Consider the following 21,460-nt stretch of genomic DNA (forward strand, 5'->3'; position numbering starts at 1 on the left):
CGAATCAGGTTTATGGCCTCCATCTGGTTAATGTTTCCTTCTCCCTCCAGTTCTTTGTCTAAATATATATGCATGGTCCTTCTAAGTTTGCTGGTTAATTGGATGATCAAGAAGTATCTATATATTATTCTTGACCTTCTGCTTTCTGTTAAAATGCTATAGAGGTTTTCTCCTAAAAGCAATAAATAATAAATAATTGATGAGTAGAAGGGCCGAGGGGTGCAGGGATGCCCCTCGGTGAAGAATGGCCGGCCGACACCCCTGATATTTTCTGAATTATATGCATGCTTTCTAGCAAGGTTATGTCTGTACTTATTTCTCTTTTTTATTCTTGAAGCTACATAGTTTAGCTTAGCTTTTCAGCCCTTTACTTTACTAACAAAGTGATACTTTCTCTGGCAGTGTGCTTAAGGGACTGTTAGCTCCACAATCTAAAAGACAAAGGAATGCTTTCACCCCCTAAAGGGCGCAGAAATGTAAAGATGTTTAACTGCCCGCTGAGAATGCAGATAGCCCTGTGGATAAGACACCCTGGAGTCGCCTTTTGTTCCCATTAACCGTCTACACTAATAGCGTAAATGATTGAGGGAGGCAGGGATGGCTCCACCAGGATGCAACCAGACGGACTGCTGTCCTGTCCGGAGGCCTGGACCTTCTCTCTTGGATTTAACTTTACCATGAATCACAACAGACGCCTAGGTACCTATCTCCTTTAGCTTAGAGAAAACAAACACCAGTTAATTGCGGAGAAGACTACCATTAACCTTATGCTCTATAGAATAGAATGCTAATAAATATTCTTGTGCTCGTTTTTTATTTCCTTATCTCTCTGAGAATATTTGTAGAACTATTTCTGTACTAATCCTGAAAAATATATAAACGACACTTGTGCACAGTAAAGTCGGACTTGCTAACACCAACCCAAGTCTCACGTCCCCTTTATTTCCCCCTCACTCATCGTGCCGACGCCGTCCACCCCTCAGGAACCTGGACTCCGCCGGGGCGGGACCCCGGCACTCCTCCAGCCTCAGTCAAGCTTCAGAGGCACCCCTGGATGACACCTTGACTGCAACCTGTCAGATTCCTTACCTCCCACCTATGATTCTCAACTCAGGTTTCTACTATGTACTCTCATGTTTATTTAAACTTGTTTGAAAAATGTGAGTGGCTACTGATGTGGATTAAGGCTGCCCCAGCTAGAGAAGCCCAAGGTGACCTGGCCTACATGCCAAACTATACGACCCAGTGGACTTTTTTTATGGTATGAATTAGGACCGCCCCAGGGAGAGAAGCCTGGGGCATCCTCACCTGCATGCCGATCTATATGGCCAGATTCGTATCTAAAGTTATATGACCGCACAATAACCAGACCCCATCTGCACTGAAATCATTTAATGACTTTTTACATCATCTTTTCTTTTTTTTTCCAGTAAAAATAAGTCACGTACCCATGCCTTATAAAATTAGCCCTAACCCTCAACTCAGGGCAGCAGCAGGAGCTCTGACTGCCCGTGGGTCCTGTCCCCACGCACCAGCTCTGCCTGCCCATGGGTCCTGTCCCCATGCCAGCGGGGGCAGCAGCAGCGGCAGCAGCAGGAGCTCTGACTGCCCGTGGGTCCTGTCCCCACGCACCAGCTCTGCCTGCCCATGGGTCCTGTCCCCATGCCAGCGGGGGCAGCAGCAGCGGCAGCAGCAGGAGCTCTGACTGCCTGTGGGTCTTGTCCCCACACACTAGCTCTGCCTGCCCATGGGACCTGTCCCCATGCCAGCGGGGGCAGCAGCAGGAGCTCTGACTGCCCGTGGGTCTTGTCCCCACACACCAGCTCTGCCTGCCCATGGGTCCTGTCCCCATGCTATTCCTCACTATTCTCTAAATAAAAGAGCACTACTGCCAGATCTTGAGAGTCTAAGAAATCTTTCTTTCGACTCCTCGGCTCACCGATCCCGCATCATTTCTGGTGGCCCGTACGGGGACTTGCTTTATCGGCTTGTGAGCTCGAGTTCTGGTAAGTGCCCTTTTCTTCCTTATGCCTTTCTCTTTTTCAAGGATGGATCTAGATTCACTGCTCCATCGGGAACTTTCTTGGATGGCTGTATGAATCCACGTTTGCTGCCCATGGCTACTCTATGGGGCAAATTGTGGCATTCAGCTTGAAGAGATTCAGTACCTTAAGCCTCAGGGTGATGGAGAATGAATTAATCCATTCCTTCCTGACTCTATCTCTAATAGACAAATTTTACGTGGGCGCGGGTCGGCCACTTAAGTCATTAGGACGGCCGCAAATCTCCAAGACTCCCGTGGAAGGTTTCTTTTCCTAAGGCTGGATTGGGATCCCTCCCTCTGGCACCTGACCACGCTCTGAACTGCGAGGAAAGTCCCACTCGGGACTCCAGTTCAAGGGAAGTACCAAACTCTAACCTTTGGTGGAGTATGGGAACCCCTTCTTGGGAGAATGGCTCCAGGATGCAATTGGGTAGAATGTCCCCCAGACTGGCGGAAAATTCCTCACTGTCTTTCTCTTTCTCACTGTCTTTGTCCTTTTCTCTCCTGGGACCATACGCCAGGCACCTATTCCTGCCAGGCAGAATAGGGAAGATGTTCAAGGGATGCCCCCATCATCCCTTGCTACAGGAACCCCAATGGGGGGATTTTCAAGGTAATGGCTCCCTTTCTCTGGGACCATTCACCAGGCACCTATTCCTGCCAGGCAGAATAGGGAAGATGTTCAAGGGATGCCCCGATCATCCCTTGCTACAGGAACCCCAGTGGGGGGATTTTCAAGGTAATGGCTCCCTTTCTCTGGGACCATACGCCAGGCACCTATTCCTGCCAGGCAGAATAGGGAAGATGTTCAAGGGATGCCCCCATCATCCCTTGCTACAGGAACCCCAGTGGGGGGATTTTCAAGGTAATGGCTCCTTTTCTTTCTCCTTTTCTCTCCTGGGGACCATACGCCAGGCACCTATTACTGTCAGGCAGAATAGGGAAGATGTTCAAGGGATGCCCCCATCATCCCTTGCTACAGGAACTCCATTGGGGGGCATCTTCTACAGTCTGTGGTTAGTACACCTAGCTATGCTGCTTTTGCCCTGGGGTCTTCCAGCCTTGTGGCTGGCGGCTGGGTGCCTTCTACTGGTGCTGTGCAGAGGCTTTCCCTAAGGCTTCTGTGAGCCTGTAGGGCTTCCCCCTAGGCTACTAAGCTGGGTCTCTGGAACTCTCTCCAGCCCCAGTCCTCTCCGAGATCTCCGGCAATCCCTAGCCTCACCGGGTGGGCAATGGCAGCTGGGGGTCGCCCCGCCCTCTGGGCTTCTCTCCGGGCCTCTGCCGGGAGCTCTGAATGCTCAGCGTGGCCCCTCTGCTACCGGCAGACAGAGATTTTTGTCTGCTGCCTGGCGGAGCTCCGGCGCTTCCCCTCCGGGTCGCCGGACCCGCCTTTGAAAGTTCCCCCACCCCGGTCCTCTCCGAGATCTCCGGCAATCCCTAGTCCCACGGGGCGGGCAACGGCAGCTGGGGGTCGCCCCGCGCTCTGGGCTTCTCTCCGGGCCTCTGCCGGGAGCCCTGAGTGCTCAGCGTGGCCCCTCTGCTACCGGCAGACAGAGAGTTTTGTCTGCTGCCTGGGGGAGCTCCGGCACTTCCCCTCCGGGTCGCCGATCTGGCCTTTGAAAGTTCCCCCGCCCCGGTCCTCTCCGAGATCTCCGGCAATCCCTAGTCCCCCGGGGCGGGCAACGGCAGCTGGGGGTCGCCCCGCGCTCTGGGCTTCTGTCCGGGCCTCTGCCGGGAGCCCTGAGTGCTCAGCGTGGCCCCTCTGCTACCGGCAGACAGAGAGTTTTGTCTGCTGCCTGGCGGAGCTCCGGCGCTTCCCCTCCGGGTCGCCGATCCGGCCTTTGAAAGTTCCCCCGCCCCGGTCCTCTCCGAGATCTCCGGCAATCCCTAGTCCCCCGGGGCGGGCAACGGCAGCTGGGGGTCGCCCCGCCCTCTGGGCTTCTCTCCGGGCCTCTGCCGGGAGCCCTGAGTGCTCAGCGTGGCCCCTCTGCTACCGGCAGACTGAGAGTTTTGTCTGCTGCCTGGCGGAGCTCCGGCGCTTCCCCACCGGGTCGCCGGACCCGCCTTTGAAAGTTCCCCCGCCCCGGTCCTCTCCGAGATCTCCGGCAATCCCTAGTCCCACGGGGCGGGCAACGGCAGCTGGGAGACCTCCGTGCCCTCCGTGTCTCTCTCTGGGACCCTCCGGGCGCCCCGAGCACCAGGCCGGGTCTCCCCGCCAATGGCGGGGAGAGACTCTCCCCGCGGGCTCAGGTGTGCAACTCCAAAGTTTCCCTCTGCGTTTAGGAGTAATTGCGGGGGGTTTAAGTAGGGTTCTGGTCACCTGTTTCCACCGTCGCTCCTCTGTTGTGTTCTCGCTCCTGCCCTAGATGTGTGTGGATCCTCTGGGGGCGTCCGTTGGAAGAAAGCCGCTTGCGGGTACTAGGCTGCCCGTCGGGGTCGGAGAGTTTTCACCTATTTCCACATCCTCCCGGAGGAAAGTCCGTCCGCCTTCCGATGTATAGTCGCGTGGGTGTCTCAGACGTCCTGAGATGCTGTCTGGATATCCTTTGTCAAGCGATAAGTGTCCAAATAATTGTAGACTCGAAGGGCGAGAGACAAAGAGGACTACTCACGGCGCCATCTTGGAATTCCTCAAGTATAATCTCTTAAAGAAGAGTCTGGTTAAGAACTATTCCTGAATATCAAGTTATGATACTAAATTTACCTTTTTTGGTTGGTGTGCTGGTATTCGTGAAAGAAAAATAGGCTTATCATGTCTATAAACACCCACTATAAGTGGTCATCGCTGAGGTTTCTCAATTTTTTCAGTCGCTTTTCCTCTAGGTATTTCTGGAACATTTGTCTTCGTTGATCACTTAGAAGAGACTTTGCTGATCCTAAGCAGGGGGGAAAATAGCATATAAAACATTCAAATAAAAAGTTATCCAAATGTCTAAAATACCATCGTCTAACTTCAACAGCTGCTAAGCAATACTTTCAGTAACTTCGTATTGATTCCTTAGCACGCTAACCACACAAGTCATTTCAACCCCTGTTTTAAAATTTCTCTCCCTTTTGCCTTCTCTTGTTCACAAATTAACTGCTTGCCATCCACTAGGCATGCATTACTTCACTTTTAAATTAATTAACTTCTATGATCACCCACCTCCAAGCTGACCTCCAACAATTCTCACCTCCTGGTAGTCACGCCCTTGTGTTGTCCCCTCCACACAGAATAGGGCTGAGCTGTGTCACCAAGAAAAGTGTGGGAATGATGGAGTGTGGCTTCCAAGACTGTATCATTAAAGACAGTGCAGCTTGGCCCTGCTCTCTCTCAGATCACTTGCGCTGGGGAAGTCAGTGGCCATGTGGAACCTTAAGGAGACTCAAGCAGCCCTATGGAGACGCCACATGACGAAGAACTAAGGCCTCCTGCCAAAAGCCAGCATCGACTTGCCAGTCATGTGAGTGAGTCATCTTGGAAGCAGCTCCTCTGCTGGGAGCCGTGGCTACATCATTTGATTGGCTGTTTGACAGGGACCAGCCGATTAACGCTGAGGGGTGCAGGGCCGCCCCTTGGTGAAGAATAACCGGCCAGCCCCTCACATAGTTCTGAAACCTGTGCTGCTTCTAATTGCCCTTCATTCCTTTTCCTTTCTTAACCTCCAGTTTTCACTCCTTTGGGTGGCTGCTTGGGAGGCACTATCTCCTGGGAAAATTAGATAGCATAAGAGAATGTGACCACCTGCAGGTAACTTTCAAGATATTTTTCAGTTAATTATTGGAGGAGCACACAGTCCCATTTGAGACAATCAGAAAGGAATCCTGCCCAGATAAGATGTCGAATCAGGTTTATGGCCTCCATCTGGTTAATGTTTCCTTCTCCCTCCAGTTCTTTGTCTAAATATATATGCATGGTCCTTCTAAGTTTGCTGGTTAATTGGATGATCAAGAAGTATCTATATATTATTCTTGACCTTCTGCTTTCTGTTAAAATGCTATAGAGGTTTTCTCCTAAAAGCAATAAATAATAAATAATTGATGAGTAGAAGGGCCGAGGGGTGCAGGGATGCCCCTCGGTGAAGAATGGCCGGCCGACACCCCTGATATTTTCTGAATTATATGCATGCTTTCTAGCAAGGTTATGTCTGTACTTATTTCTCTTTTTTATTCTTGAAGCTACATAGTTTAGCTTAGCTTTTCAGCCCTTTACTTTACTAACAAAGTGATACTTTCTCTGGCAGTGTGCTTAAGGGACTGTTAGCTCCACAATCTAAAAGACAAAGGAATGCTTTCACCCCCTAAAGGGCGCAGAAATGTAAAGATGTTTAACTGCCCGCTGAGAATGCAGATAGCCCTGTGGATAAGACACCCTGGAGTCGCCTTTTGTTCCCATTAACCGTCTACACTAATAGCGTAAATGATTGAGGGAGGCAGGGATGGCTCCACCAGGATGCAACCAGACGGACTGCTGTCCTGTCCGGAGGCCTGGACCTTCTCTCTTGGATTTAACTTTACCATGAATCACAACAGACGCCTAGGTACCTATCTCCTTTAGCTTAGAGAAAACAAACACCAGTTAATTGCGGAGAAGACTACCATTAACCTTATGCTCTATAGAATAGAATGCTAATAAATATTCTTGTGCTCGTTTTTTATTTCCTTATCTCTCTGAGAATATTTGTAGAACTATTTCTGTACTAATCCTGAAAAATATATAAACGACACTTGTGCACAGTAAAGTCGGACTTGCTAACACCAACCCAAGTCTCACGTCCCCTTTATTTCCCCCTCACTCATCGTGCCGACGCCGTCCACCCCTCAGGAACCTGGACTCCGCCGGGGCGGGACCCCGGCACTCCTCCAGCCTCAGTCAAGCTTCAGAGGCACCCCTGGATGACACCTTGACTGCAACCTGTCAGATTCCTTACCTCCCACCTATGATTCTCAACTCAGGTTTCTACTATGTACTCTCATGTTTATTTAAACTTGTTTGAAAAATGTGAGTGGCTACTGATGTGGATTAAGGCTGCCCCAGCTAGAGAAGCCCAAGGTGACCTGGCCTACATGCCAAACTATACGACCCAGTGGACTTTTTTTATGGTATGAATTAGGACCGCCCCAGGGAGAGAAGCCTGGGGCATCCTCACCTGCATGCCGATCTATATGGCCAGATTCGTATCTAAAGTTATATGACCGCACAATAACCAGACCCCATCTGCACTGAAATCATTTAATGACTTTTTACATCATCTTTTCTTTTTTTTTTCCAGTAAAAATAAGTCACGTACCCATGCCTTATAAAATTAGCCCTAACCCTCAACTCAGGGCAGCAGCAGGAGCTCTGACTGCCCGTGGGTCCTGTCCCCACGCACCAGCTCTGCCTGCCCATGGGTCCTGTCCCCATGCCAGCGGGGGCAGCAGCAGCGGCAGCAGCAGGAGCTCTGACTGCCCGTGGGTCCTGTCCCCACGCACCAGCTCTGCCTGCCCATGGGTCCTGTCCCCATGCCAGCGGGGGCAGCAGCAGCGGCAGCAGCAGGAGCTCTGACTGCCTGTGGGTCTTGTCCCCACACACTAGCTCTGCCTGCCCATGGGACCTGTCCCCATGCCAGCGGGGGCAGCAGCAGGAGCTCTGACTGCCCGTGGGTCTTGTCCCCACACACCAGCTCTGCCTGCCCATGGGTCCTGTCCCCATGCTATTCCTCACTATTCTCTAAATAAAAGAGCACTACTGCCAGATCTTGAGAGTCTAAGAAATCTTTCTTTCGACTCCTCGGCTCACCGATCCCGCATCATTTCTGGTGGCCCGTACGGGGACTTGCTTTATCGGCTTGTGAGCTCGAGTTCTGGTAAGTGCCCTTTTCTTCCTTATGCCTTTCTCTTTTTCAAGGATGGATCTAGATTCACTGCTCCATCGGGAACTTTCTTGGATGGCTGTATGAATCCACGTTTGCTGCCCATGGCTACTCTATGGGGCAAATTGTGGCATTCAGCTTGAAGAGATTCAGTACCTTAAGCCTCAGGGTGATGGAGAATGAATTAATCCATTCCTTCCTGACTCTATCTCTAATAGACAAATTTTACGTGGGCGCGGGTCGGCCACTTAAGTCATTAGGACGGCCGCAAATCTCCAAGACTCCCGTGGAAGGTTTCTTTTCCTAAGGCTGGATTGGGATCCCTCCCTCTGGCACCTGACCACGCTCTGAACTGCGAGGAAAGTCCCACTCGGGACTCCAGTTCAAGGGAAGTACCAAACTCTAACCTTTGGTGGAGTATGGGAACCCCTTCTTGGGAGAATGGCTCCAGGATGCAATTGGGTAGAATGTCCCCCAGACTGGCGGAAAATTCCTCACTGTCTTTCTCTTTCTCACTGTCTTTGTCCTTTTCTCTCCTGGGACCATACGCCAGGCACCTATTCCTGCCAGGCAGAATAGGGAAGATGTTCAAGGGATGCCCCCATCATCCCTTGCTACAGGAACCCCAATGGGGGGATTTTCAAGGTAATGGCTCCCTTTCTCTGGGACCATTCACCAGGCACCTATTCCTGCCAGGCAGAATAGGGAAGATGTTCAAGGGATGCCCCGATCATCCCTTGCTACAGGAACCCCAGTGGGGGGATTTTCAAGGTAATGGCTCCCTTTCTCTGGGACCATACGCCAGGCACCTATTCCTGCCAGGCAGAATAGGGAAGATGTTCAAGGGATGCCCCCATCATCCCTTGCTACAGGAACCCCAGTGGGGGGATTTTCAAGGTAATGGCTCCTTTTCTTTCTCCTTTTCTCTCCTGGGGACCATACGCCAGGCACCTATTACTGTCAGGCAGAATAGGGAAGATGTTCAAGGGATGCCCCCATCATCCCTTGCTACAGGAACTCCATTGGGGGGCATCTTCTACAGTCTGTGGTTAGTACACCTAGCTATGCTGCTTTTGCCCTGGGGTCTTCCAGCCTTGTGGCTGGCGGCTGGGTGCCTTCTACTGGTGCTGTGCAGAGGCTTTCCCTAAGGCTTCTGTGAGCCTGTAGGGCTTCCCCCTAGGCTACTAAGCTGGGTCTCTGGAACTCTCTCCAGCCCCAGTCCTCTCCGAGATCTCCGGCAATCCCTAGCCTCACCGGGTGGGCAATGGCAGCTGGGGGTCGCCCCGCCCTCTGGGCTTCTCTCCGGGCCTCTGCCGGGAGCTCTGAATGCTCAGCGTGGCCCCTCTGCTACCGGCAGACAGAGATTTTTGTCTGCTGCCTGGCGGAGCTCCGGCGCTTCCCCTCCGGGTCGCCGGACCCGCCTTTGAAAGTTCCCCCACCCCGGTCCTCTCCGAGATCTCCGGCAATCCCTAGTCCCACGGGGCGGGCAACGGCAGCTGGGGGTCGCCCCGCACTCTGGGCTTCTCTCCGGGCCTCTGCCGGGAGCCCTGAGTGCTCAGCGTGGCCCCTCTGCTACCGGCAGACAGAGAGTTTTGTCTGCTGCCTGGGGGAGCTCCGGCACTTCCCCTCCGGGTCGCCGATCTGGCCTTTGAAAGTTCCCCCGCCCCGGTCCTCTCCGAGATCTCCGGCAATCCCTAGTCCCCCGGGGCGGGCAACGGCAGCTGGGGGTCGCCCCGCGCTCTGGGCTTCTGTCCGGGCCTCTGCCGGGAGCCCTGAGTGCTCAGCGTGGCCCCTCTGCTACCGGCAGACAGAGAGTTTTGTCTGCTGCCTGGCGGAGCTCCGGCGCTTCCCCTCCGGGTCGCCGATCCGGCCTTTGAAAGTTCCCCCGCCCCGGTCCTCTCCGAGATCTCCGGCAATCCCTAGTCCCCCGGGGCGGGCAACGGCAGCTGGGGGTCGCCCCGCCCTCTGGGCTTCTCTCCGGGCCTCTGCCGGGAGCCCTGAGTGCTCAGCGTGGCCCCTCTGCTACCGGCAGACTGAGAGTTTTGTCTGCTGCCTGGCGGAGCTCCGGCGCTTCCCCACCGGGTCGCCGGACCCGCCTTTGAAAGTTCCCCCGCCCCGGTCCTCTCCGAGATCTCCGGCAATCCCTAGTCCCACGGGGCGGGCAACGGCAGCTGGGAGACCTCCGTGCCCTCCGTGTCTCTCTCTGGGACCCTCCGGGCGCCCCGAGCACCAGGCCGGGTCTCCCCGCCAATGGCGGGGAGAGACTCTCCCCGCGGGCTCAGGTGTGCAACTCCAAAGTTTCCCTCTGCGTTTAGGAGTAATTGCGGGGGGTTTAAGTAGGGTTCTGGTCACCTGTTTCCACCGTCGCTCCTCTGTTGTGTTCTCGCTCCTGCCCTAGATGTGTGTGGATCCTCTGGGGGCGTCCGTTGGAAGAAAGCCGCTTGCGGGTACTAGGCTGCCCGTCGGGGTCGGAGAGTTTTCACCTATTTCCACATCCTCCCGGAGGAAAGTCCGTCCGCCTTCCGATGTATAGTCGCGTGGGTGTCTCAGACGTCCTGAGATGCTGTCTGGATATCCTTTGTCAAGCGATAAGTGTCCAAATAATTGTAGACTCGAAGGGCGAGAGACAAAGAGGACTACTCACGGCGCCATCTTGGAATTCCTCAAGTATAATCTCTTAAAGAAGAGTCTGGTTAAGAACTATTCCTGAATATCAAGTTATGATACTAAATTTACCTTTTTTGGTTGGTGTGCTGGTATTCGTGAAAGAAAAATAGGCTTATCATGTCTATAAACACCCACTATAAGTGGTCATCGCTGAGGTTTCTCAATTTTTTCAGTCGCTTTTCCTCTAGGTATTTCTGGAACATTTGTCTTCGTTGATCACTTAGAAGAGACTTTGCTGATCCTAAGCAGGGGGGAAAATAGCATATAAAACATTCAAATAAAAAGTTATCCAAATGTCTAAAATACCATCGTCTAACTTCAACAGCTGCTAAGCAATACTTTCAGTAACTTCGTATTGATTCCTTAGCACGCTAACCACACAAGTCATTTCAACCCCTGTTTTAAAATTTCTCTCCCTTTTGCCTTCTCTTGTTCACAAATTAACTGCTTGCCATCCACTAGGCATGCATTACTTCACTTTTAAATTAATTAACTTCTATGATCACCCACCTCCAAGCTGACCTCCAACAATTCTCACCTCCTGGTAGTCACGCCCTTGTGTTGTCCCCTCCACACAGAATAGGGCTGAGCTGTGTCACCAAGAAAAGTGTGGGAATGATGGAGTGTGGCTTCCAAGACTGTATCATTAAAGACAGTGCAGCTTGGCCCTGCTCTCTCTCAGATCACTTGCGCTGGGGAAGTCAGTGGCCATGTGGAACCTTAAGGAGACTCAAGCAGCCCTATGGAGACGCCACATGACGAAGAACTAAGGCCTCCTGCCAAAAGCCAGCATCGACTTGCCAGTCATGTGAGTGAGTCATCTTGGAAGCAGCTCCTCTGCTGGGAGCCGTGGCTACATCATTTGATTGGCTGTTTGACAGGGACCAGCCGATTAACGCTGAGGGGTGCAGGGCCGCCCCTTGGTGAAGAATAACCGGCCAGCCCCTCACATAGTTCTGAAACCTGTGCTGCTTCTAATTGCCCTTCATTCCTTTTCCTTTCTTAACCTCCAGTTTTCACTCCTTTGGGTGGCTGCTTGGGAGGCACTATCTCCTGGGAAAATTAGATAGCATAAGAGAATGTGACCACCTGCAGGTAACTTTCAAGATATTTTTCAGTTAATTATTGGAGGAGCACACAGTCCCATTTGAGACAATCAGAAAGGAATCCTGCCCAGATAAGATGTCGAATCAGGTTTATGGCCTCCATCTGGTTAATGTTTCCTTCTCCCTCCAGTTCTTTGTCTAAATATATATGCATGGTCCTTCTAAGTTTGCTGGTTAATTGGATGATCAAGAAGTATCTATATATTATTCTTGACCTTCTGCTTTCTGTTAAAATGCTATAGAGGTTTTCTCCTAAAAGCAATAAATAATAAATAATTGATGAGTAGAAGGGCCGAGGGGTGCAGGGATGCCCCTCGGTGAAGAATGGCCGGCCGACACCCCTGATATTTTCTGAATTATATGCATGCTTTCTAGCAAGGTTATGTCTGTACTTATTTCTCTTTTTTATTCTTGAAGCTACATAGTTTAGCTTAGCTTTTCAGCCCTTTACTTTACTAACAAAGTGATACTTTCTCTGGCAGTGTGCTTAAGGGACTGTTAGCTCCACAATCTAAAAGACAAAGGAATGCTTTCACCCCCTAAAGGGCGCAGAAATGTAAAGATGTTTAACTGCCCGCTGAGAATGCAGATAGCCCTGTGGATAAGACACCCTGGAGTCGCCTTTTGTTCCCATTAACCGTCTACACTAATAGCGTAAATGATTGAGGGAGGCAGGGATGGCTCCACCAGGATGCAACCAGACGGACTGCTGTCCTGTCCGGAGGCCTGGACCTTCTCTCTTGGATTTAACTTTACCATGAATCACAACAGACGCCTAGGTACCTATCTCCTTTAGCTTAGAGAAAACAAACACCAGTTAATTGCGGAGAAGACTACCATTAACCTTATGCTCTATAGAATAGAATGCTAATAAATATTCTTGTGCTCGTTTTTTATTTCCTTATCTCTCTGAGAATATTTGTAGAACTATTTCTGTACTAATCCTGAAAAATATATAAACGACACTTGTGCACAGTAAAGTCGGACTTGCTAACACCAACCCAAGTCTCACGTCCCCTTTATTTCCCCCTCACTCATCGTGCCGACGCCGTCCACCCCTCAGGAACCTGGACTCCGCCGGGGCGGGACCCCGGCACTCCTCCAGCCTCAGTCAAGCTTCAGAGGCACCCCTGGATGACACCTTGACTGCAACCTGTCAGATTCCTTACCTCCCACCTATGATTCTCAACTCAGGTTTCTACTATGTACTCTCATGTTTATTTAAACTTGTTTGAAAAATGTGAGTGGCTACTGATGTGGATTAAGGCTGCCCCAGCTAGAGAAGCCCAAGGTGACCTGGCCTACATGCCAAACTATACGACCCAGTGGACTTTTTTTATGGTATGAATTAGGACCGCCCCAGGGAGAGAAGCCTGGGGCATCCTCACCTGCATGCCGATCTATATGGCCAGATTCGTATCTAAAGTTATATGACCGCACAATAACCAGACCCCATCTGCACTGAAATCATTTAATGACTTTTTACATCACCTTTTCTTTTTTTTTCCAGTAAAAATAAGTCACGTACCCATGCCTTATAAAATTAGCCCTAACCCTCAACTCAGGGCAGCAGCAGGAGCTCTGACTGCCCGTGGGTCCTGTCCCCACGCACCAGCTCTGCCTGCCCATGGGTCCTGTCCCCATGCCAGCGGGGGCAGCAGCAGCGGCAGCAGCAGGAGCTCTGACTGCCCGTGGGTCCTGTCCCCACGCACCAGCTCTGCCTGCCCATGGGTCCTGTCCCCATGCCAGCGGGGGCAGCAGCAGCGGCAGCAGCAGGAGCTCTGACTGCCTGTGGGTCTTGTCCCCACACACTAGCTCTGCCTGCCCATGGGACCTGTCCCCATGCCAGCGGGGGCAGCAGCAGGAGCTCTGACTGCCCGTGGGTCTTGTCCCCACACACCAGCTCTGCCTGCCCATGGGTCCTGTCCCCATGCTATTCCTCACTATTCTCTAAATAAAAGAGCACTACTGCCAGATCTTGAGAGTCTAAGAAATCTTTCTTTCGACTCCTCGGCTCACCGATCCCGCATCATTTCTGGTGGCCCGTACGGGGACTTGCTTTATCGGCTTGTGAGCTCGAGTTCTGGTAAGTGCCCTTTTCTTCCTTATGCCTTTCTCTTTTTCAAGGATGGATCTAGATTCACTGCTCCATCGGGAACTTTCTTGGATGGCTGTATGAATCCACGTTTGCTGCCCATGGCTACTCTATGGGGCAAATTGTGGCATTCAGCTTGAAGAGATTCAGTACCTTAAGCCTCAGGGTGATGGAGAATGAATTAATCCATTCCTTCCTGACTCTATCTCTAATAGACAAATTTTACGTGGGCGCGGGTCGGCCACTTAAGTCATTAGGACGGCCGCAAATCTCCAAGACTCCCGTGGAAGGTTTCTTTTCCTAAGGCTGGATTGGGATCCCTCCCTCTGGCACCTGACCACGCTCTGAACTGCGAGGAAAGTCCCACTCGGGACTCCAGTTCAAGGGAAGTACCAAACTCTAACCTTTGGTGGAGTATGGGAACCCCTTCTTGGGAGAATGGCTCCAGGATGCAATTGGGTAGAATGTCCCCCAGACTGGCGGAAAATTCCTCACTGTCTTTCTCTTTCTCACTGTCTTTGTCCTTTTCTCTCCTGGGACCATACGCCAGGCACCTATTCCTGCCAGGCAGAATAGGGAAGATGTTCAAGGGATGCCCCCATCATCCCTTGCTACAGGAACCCCAATGGGGGGATTTTCAAGGTAATGGCTCCCTTTCTCTGGGACCATTCACCAGGCACCTATTCCTGCCAGGCAGAATAGGGAAGATGTTCAAGGGATGCCCCGATCATCCCTTGCTACAGGAACCCCAGTGGGGGGATTTTCAAGGTAATGGCTCCCTTTCTCTGGGACCATACGCCAGGCACCTATTCCTGCCAGGCAGAATAGGGAAGATGTTCAAGGGATGCCCCCATCATCCCTTGCTACAGGAACCCCAGTGGGGGGATTTTCAAGGTAATGGCTCCTTTTCTTTCTCCTTTTCTCTCCTGGGGACCATACGCCAGGCACCTATTACTGTCAGGCAGAATAGGGAAGATGTTCAAGGGATGCCCCCATCATCCCTTGCTACAGGAACTCCATTGGGGGGCATCTTCTACAGTCTGTGGTTAGTACACCTAGCTATGCTGCTTTTGCCCTGGGGTCTTCCAGCCTTGTGGCTGGCGGCTGGGTGCCTTCTACTGGTGCTGTGCAGAGGCTTTCCCTAAGGCTTCTGTGAGCCTGTAGGGCTTCCCCCTAGGCTACTAAGCTGGGTCTCTGGAACTCTCTCCAGCCCCAGTCCTCTCCGAGATCTCCGGCAATCCCTAGCCTCACCGGGTGGGCAATGGCAGCTGGGGGTCGCCCCGCCCTCTGGGCTTCTCTCCGGGCCTCTGCCGGGAGCTCTGAATGCTCAGCGTGGCCCCTCTGCTACCGGCAGACAGAGATTTTTGTCTGCTGCCTGGCGGAGCTCCGGCGCTTCCCCTCCGGGTCGCCGGACCCGCCTTTGAAAGTTCCCCCACCCCGGTCCTCTCCGAGATCTCCGGCAATCCCTAGTCCCACGGGGCGGGCAACGGCAGCTGGGGGTCGCCCCGCGCTCTGGGCTTCTCTCCGGGCCTCTGCCGGGAGCCCTGAGTGCTCAGCGTGGCCCCTCTGCTACCGGCAGACAGAGAGTTTTGTCTGCTGCCTGGGGGAGCTCCGGCACTTCCCCTCCGGGTCGCCGATCTGGCCTTTGAAAGTTCCCCCGCCCCGGTCCTCTCCGAGATCTCCGGCAATCCCTAGTCCCCCGGGGCGGGCAACGGCAGCTGGGGGTCGCCCCGCGCTCTGGGCTTCTGTCCGGGCCTCTGCCGGGAGCCCTGAGTGCTCAGCGTGGCCCCTCTGCTACCGGCAGACAGAGAGTTTTGTCTGCTGCCTGGCGGAGCTCCGGCGCTTCCCCTCCGGGTCGCCGATCCGGCCTTTGAAAGTTCCCCCGCCCCGGTCCTCTCCGAGATCTCCGGCAATCCCTAGTCCCCCGGGGCGGGCAACGGCAGCTGGGGGTCGCCCCGCCCTCTGGGCTTCTCTCCGGGCCTCTGCCGGGAGCCCTGAGTGCTCAGCGTGGCCCCTCTGCTACCGGCAGACTGAGAGTTTTGTCTGCTGCCTGGCGGAGCTCCGGCGCTTCCCCACCGGGTCGCCGGACCCGCCTTTGAAAGTTCCCCCGCCCCGGTCCTCTCCGAGATCTCCGGCAATCCCTAGTCCCACGGGGCGGGCAACGGCAGCTGGGAGACCTCCGTGCCCTCCGTGTCTCTCTCTGGGACCCTCCGGGCGCCCCGAGCACCAGGCCGGGTCTCCCCGCCAATGGCGGGGAGAGACTCTCCCCGCGGGCTCAGGTGTGCAACTCCAAAGTTTCCCTCTGCGTTTAGGAGTAATTGCGGGGGGTTTAAGTAGGGTTCTGGTCACCTGTTTCCACCGTCGCTCCTCTGTTGTGTTCTCGCTCCTGCCCTAGATGTGTGTGGATCCTCTGGGGGCGTCCGTTGGAAGAAAGCCGCTTGCGGGTACTAGGCTGCCCGTCGGGGTCGGAGAGTTTTCACCTATTTCCACATCCTCCCGGAGGAAAGTCCGTCCGCCTTCCGATGTATAGTCGCGTGGGTGTCTCAGACGTCCTGAGATGCTGTCTGGATATCCTTTGTCAAGCGATAAGTGTCCAAATAATTGTAGACTCGAAGGGCGAGAGACAAAGAGGACTACTCACGGCGCCATCTTGGAATTCCTCAAGTATAATCTCTTAAAGAAGAGTCTGGTTAAGAACTATTCCTGAATATCAAGTTATGATACTAAATTTACCTTTTTTGGTTGGTGTGCTGGTATTCGTGAAAGAAAAATAGGCTTATCATGTCTATAAACACCCACTATAAGTGGTCATCGCTGAGGTTTCTCAATTTTTTCAGTCGCTTTTCCTCTAGGTATTTCTGGAACATTTGTCTTCGTTGATCACTTAGAAGAGACTTTGCTGATCCTAAGCAGGGGGGAAAATAGCATATAAAACATTCAAATAAAAAGTTATCCAAATGTCTAAAATACCATCGTCTAACTTCAACAGCTGCTAAGCAATACTTTCAGTAACTTCGTATTGATTCCTTAGCACGCTAACCACACAAGTCATTTCAACCCCTGTTTTAAAATTTCTCTCCCTTTTGCCTTCTCTTGTTCACAAATTAACTGCTTGCCATCCACTAGGCATGCATTACTTCACTTTTAAATTAATTAACTTCTATGATCACCCACCTCCAAGCTGACCTCCAACAATTCTCACCTCCTGGTAGTCACGCCCTTGTGTTGTCCCCTCCACACAGAATAGGGCTGAGCTGTGTCACCAAGAAAAGTGTGGGAATGATGGAGTGTGGCTTCCAAGACTGTATCATTAAAGACAGTGCAGCTTGGCCCTGCTCTCTCTCAGATCACTTGCGCTGGGGAAGTCAGTGGCCATGTGGAACCTTAAGGAGACTCAAGCAGCCCTATGGAGACGCCACATGACGAAGAACTAAGGCCTCCTGCCAAAAGCCAGCATCGACTTGCCAGTCATGTGAGTGAGTCATCTTGGAAGCAGCTCCTCTGCTGGGAGCCGTGGCTACATCATTTGATTGGCTGTTTGACAGGGACCAGCCGATTAACGCTGAGGGGTGCAGGGCCGCCCCTTGGTGAAGAATAACCGGCCAGCCCCTCACATAGTTCTGAAACCTGTGCTGCTTCTAACTGCCCTTCATTCCTTTTCCTTTCTTAACCTCCAGTTTTCACTCCTTTGGGTGGCTGCTTGGGAGGCACTATCTCCTGGGAAAATTAGATAGCATAAGAGAATGTGACCACCTGCAGGTAACTTTCAAGATATTTTTCAGTTAATTATTGGAGGAGCACACAGTCCCATTTGAGACAATCAGAAAGGAATCCTGCCCAGATAAGATGTCGAATCAGGTTTATGGCCTCCATCTGGTTAATGTTTCCTTCTCCCTCCAGTTCTTTGTCTAAATATATATGCATGGTCCTTCTAAGTTTGCTGGTTAATTGGATGATCAAGAAGTATCTATATATTATTCTTGACCTTCTGCTTTCTGTTAAAATGCTATAGAGGTTTTCTCCTAAAAGCAATAAATAATAAATAATTGATGAGTAGAAGGGCCGAGGGGTGCAGGGATGCCCCTCGGTGAAGAATGGCCGGCCGACACCCCTGATATTTTCTGAATTATATGCATGCTTTCTAGCAAGGTTATGTCTGTACTTATTTCTCTTTTTTATTCTTGAAGCTACATAGTTTAGCTTAGCTTTTCAGCCCTTTACTTTACTAACAAAGTGATACTTTCTCTGGCAGTGTGCTTAAGGGACTGTTAGCTCCACAATCTAAAAGACAAAGGAATGCTTTCACCCCCTAAAGGGCGCAGAAATGTAAAGATGTTTAACTGCCCGCTGAGAATGCAGATAGCCCTGTGGATAAGACACCCTGGAGTCGCCTTTTGTTCCCATTAACCGTCTACACTAATAGCGTAAATGATTGAGGGAGGCAGGGATGGCTCCACCAGGATGCAACCAGACGGACTGCTGTCCTGTCCGGAGGCCTGGACCTTCTCTCTTGGATTTAACTTTACCATGAATCACAACAGACGCCTAGGTACCTATCTCCTTTAGCTTAGAGAAAACAAACACCAGTTAATTGCGGAGAAGACTACCATTAACCTTATGCTCTATAGAATAGAATGCTAATAAATATTCTTGTGCTCGTTTTTTATTTCCTTATCTCTCTGAGAATATTTGTAGAACTATTTCTGTACTAATCCTGAAAAATATATAAACGACACTTGTGCACAGTAAAGTCGGACTTGCTAACACCAACCCAAGTCTCACGTCCCCTTTATTTCCCCCTCACTCATCGTGCCGACGCCGTCCACCCCTCAGGAACCTGGACTCCGCCGGGGCGGGACCCCGGCACTCCTCCAGCCTCAGTCAAGCTTCAGAGGCACCCCTGGATGACACCTTGACTGCAACCTGTCAGATTCCTTACCTCCCACCTATGATTCTCAACTCAGGTTTCTACTATGTACTCTCATGTTTATTTAAACTTGTTTGAAAAATGTGAGTGGCTACTGATGTGGATTAAGGCTGCCCCAGCTAGAGAAGCCCAAGGTGACCTGGCCTACATGCCAAACTATACGACCCAGTGGACTTTTTTTATGGTATGAATTAGGACCGCCCCAGGGAGAGAAGCCTGGGGCATCCTCACCTGCATGCCGATCTATATGGCCAGATTCGTATCTAAAGTTATATGACCGCACAATAACCAGACCCCATCTGCACTGAAATCATTTAATGACTTTTTACATCACCTTTTCTTTTTTTTTCCAGTAAAAATAAGTCACGTACCCATGCCTTATAAAATTAGCCCTAACCCTCAACTCAGGGCAGCAGCAGGAGCTCTGACTGCCCGTGGGTCCTGTCCCCACGCACCAGCTCTGCCTGCCCATGGGTCCTGTCCCCATGCCAGCGGGGGCAGCAGCAGCGGCAGCAGCAGGAGCTCTGACTGCCCGTGGGTCCTGTCCCCACGCACCAGCTCTGCCTGCCCATGGGTCCTGTCCCCATGCCAGCGGGGGCAGCAGCAGCGGCAGCAGCAGGAGCTCTGACTGCCTGTGGGTCTTGTCCCCACACACTAGCTCTGCCTGCCCATGGGACCTGTCCCCATGCCAGCGGGGGCAGCAGCAGGAGCTCTGACTGCCCGTGGGTCTTGTCCCCACACACCAGCTCTGCCTGCCCATGGGTCCTGTCCCCATGCTATTCCTCACTATTCTCTAAATAAAAGAGCACTACTGCCAGATCTTGAGAGTCTAAGAAATCTTTCTTTCGACTCCTCGGCTCACCGATCCCGCATCATTTCTGGTGGCCCGTACGGGGACTTGCTTTATCGGCTTGTGAGCTCGAGTTCTGGTAAGTGCCCTTTTCTTCCTTATGCCTTTCTCTTTTTCAAGGATGGATCTAGATTCACTGCTCCATCGGGAACTTTCTTGGATGGCTGTATGAATCCACGTTTGCTGCCCATGGCTACTCTATGGGGCAAATTGTGGCATTCAGCTTGAAGAGATTCAGTACCTTAAGCCTCAGGGTGATGGAGAATGAATTAATCCATTCCTTCCTGACTCTATCTCTAATAGACAAATTTTACGTGGGCGCGGGTCGGCCACTTAAGTCATTAGGACGGCCGCAAATCTCCAAGACTCCCGTGGAAGGTTTCTTTTCCTAAGGCTGGATTGGGATCCCTCCCTCTGGCACCTGACCACGCTCTGAACTGCGAGGAAAGTCCCACTCGGGACTCCAGTTCAAGGGAAGTACCAAACTCTAACCTTTGGTGGAGTATGGGAACCCCTTCTTGGGAGAATGGCTCCAGGATGCAATTGGGTAGAATGTCCCCCAGACTGGCGGAAAATTCCTCACTGTCTTTCTCTTTCTCACTGTCTTTGTCCTTTTCTCTCCTGGGACCATACGCCAGGCACCTATTCCTGCCAGGCAGAATAGGGAAGATGTTCAAGGGATGCCCCCATCATCCCTTGCTACAGGAACCCCAATGGGGGGATTTTCAAGGTAATGGCTCCCTTTCTCTGGGACCATTCACCAGGCACCTATTCCTGCCAGGCAGAATAGGGAAGATGTTCAAGGGATGCCCCGATCATCCCTTGCTACAGGAACCCCAGTGGGGGGATTTTCAAGGTAATGGCTCCCTTTCTCTGGGACCATACGCCAGGCACCTATTCCTGCCAGGCAGAATAGGGAAGATGTTCAAGGGATGCCCCCATCATCCCTTGCTACAGGAACCCCAGTGGGGGGATTTTCAAGGTAATGGCTCCTTTTCTTTCTCCTTTTCTCTCCTGGGGACCATACGCCAGGCACCTATTACTGTCAGGCAGAATAGGGAAGATGTTCAAGGGATGCCCCCATCATCCCTTGCTACAGGAACTCCATTGGGGGGCATCTTCTACAGTCTGTGGTTAGTACACCTAGCTATGCTGCTTTTGCCCTGGGGTCTTCCAGCCTTGTGGCTGGCGGCTGGGTGCCTTCTACTGGTGCTGTGCAGAGGCTTTCCCTAAGGCTTCTGTGAGCCTGTAGGGCTTCCCCCTAGGCTACTAAGCTGGGTCTCTGGAACTCTCTCCAGCCCCAGTCCTCTCCGAGATCTCCGGCAATCCCTAGCCTCACCGGGTGGGCAATGGCAGCTGGGGGTCGCCCCGCCCTCTGGGCTTCTCTCCGGGCCTCTGCCGGGAGCTCTGAATGCTCAGCGTGGCCCCTCTGCTACCGGCAGACAGAGATTTTTGTCTGCTGCCTGGCGGAGCTCCGGCGCTTCCCCTCCGGGTCGCCGGACCCGCCTTTGAAAGTTCCCCCACCCCGGTCCTCTCCGAGATCTCCGGCAATCCCTAGTCCCACGGGGCGGGCAACGGCAGCTGGGGGTCGCCCCGCGCTCTGGGCTTCTCTCCGGGCCTCTGCCGGGAGCCCTGAGTGCTCAGCGTGGCCCCTCTGCTACCGGCAGACAGAGAGTTTTGTCTGCTGCCTGGGGGAGCTCCGGCACTTCCCCTCCGGGTCGCCGATCTGGCCTTTGAAAGTTCCCCCGCCCCGGTCCTCTCCGAGATCTCCGGCAATCCCTAGTCCCCCGGGGCGGGCAACGGCAGCTGGGGGTCGCCCCGCGCTCTGGGCTTCTGTCCGGGCCTCTGCCGGGAGCCCTGAGTGCTCAGCGTGGCCCCTCTGCTACCGGCAGACAGAGAGTTTTGTCTGCTGCCTGGCGGAGCTCCGGCGCTTCCCC

The sequence above is a fragment of the Equus caballus genome, chromosome 20 (genome assembly GCF_041296265.1).
Source record: "Equus caballus isolate H_3958 breed thoroughbred chromosome 20, TB-T2T, whole genome shotgun sequence".
Lineage (NCBI taxonomy): Eukaryota > Metazoa > Chordata > Mammalia > Perissodactyla > Equidae > Equus > Equus caballus.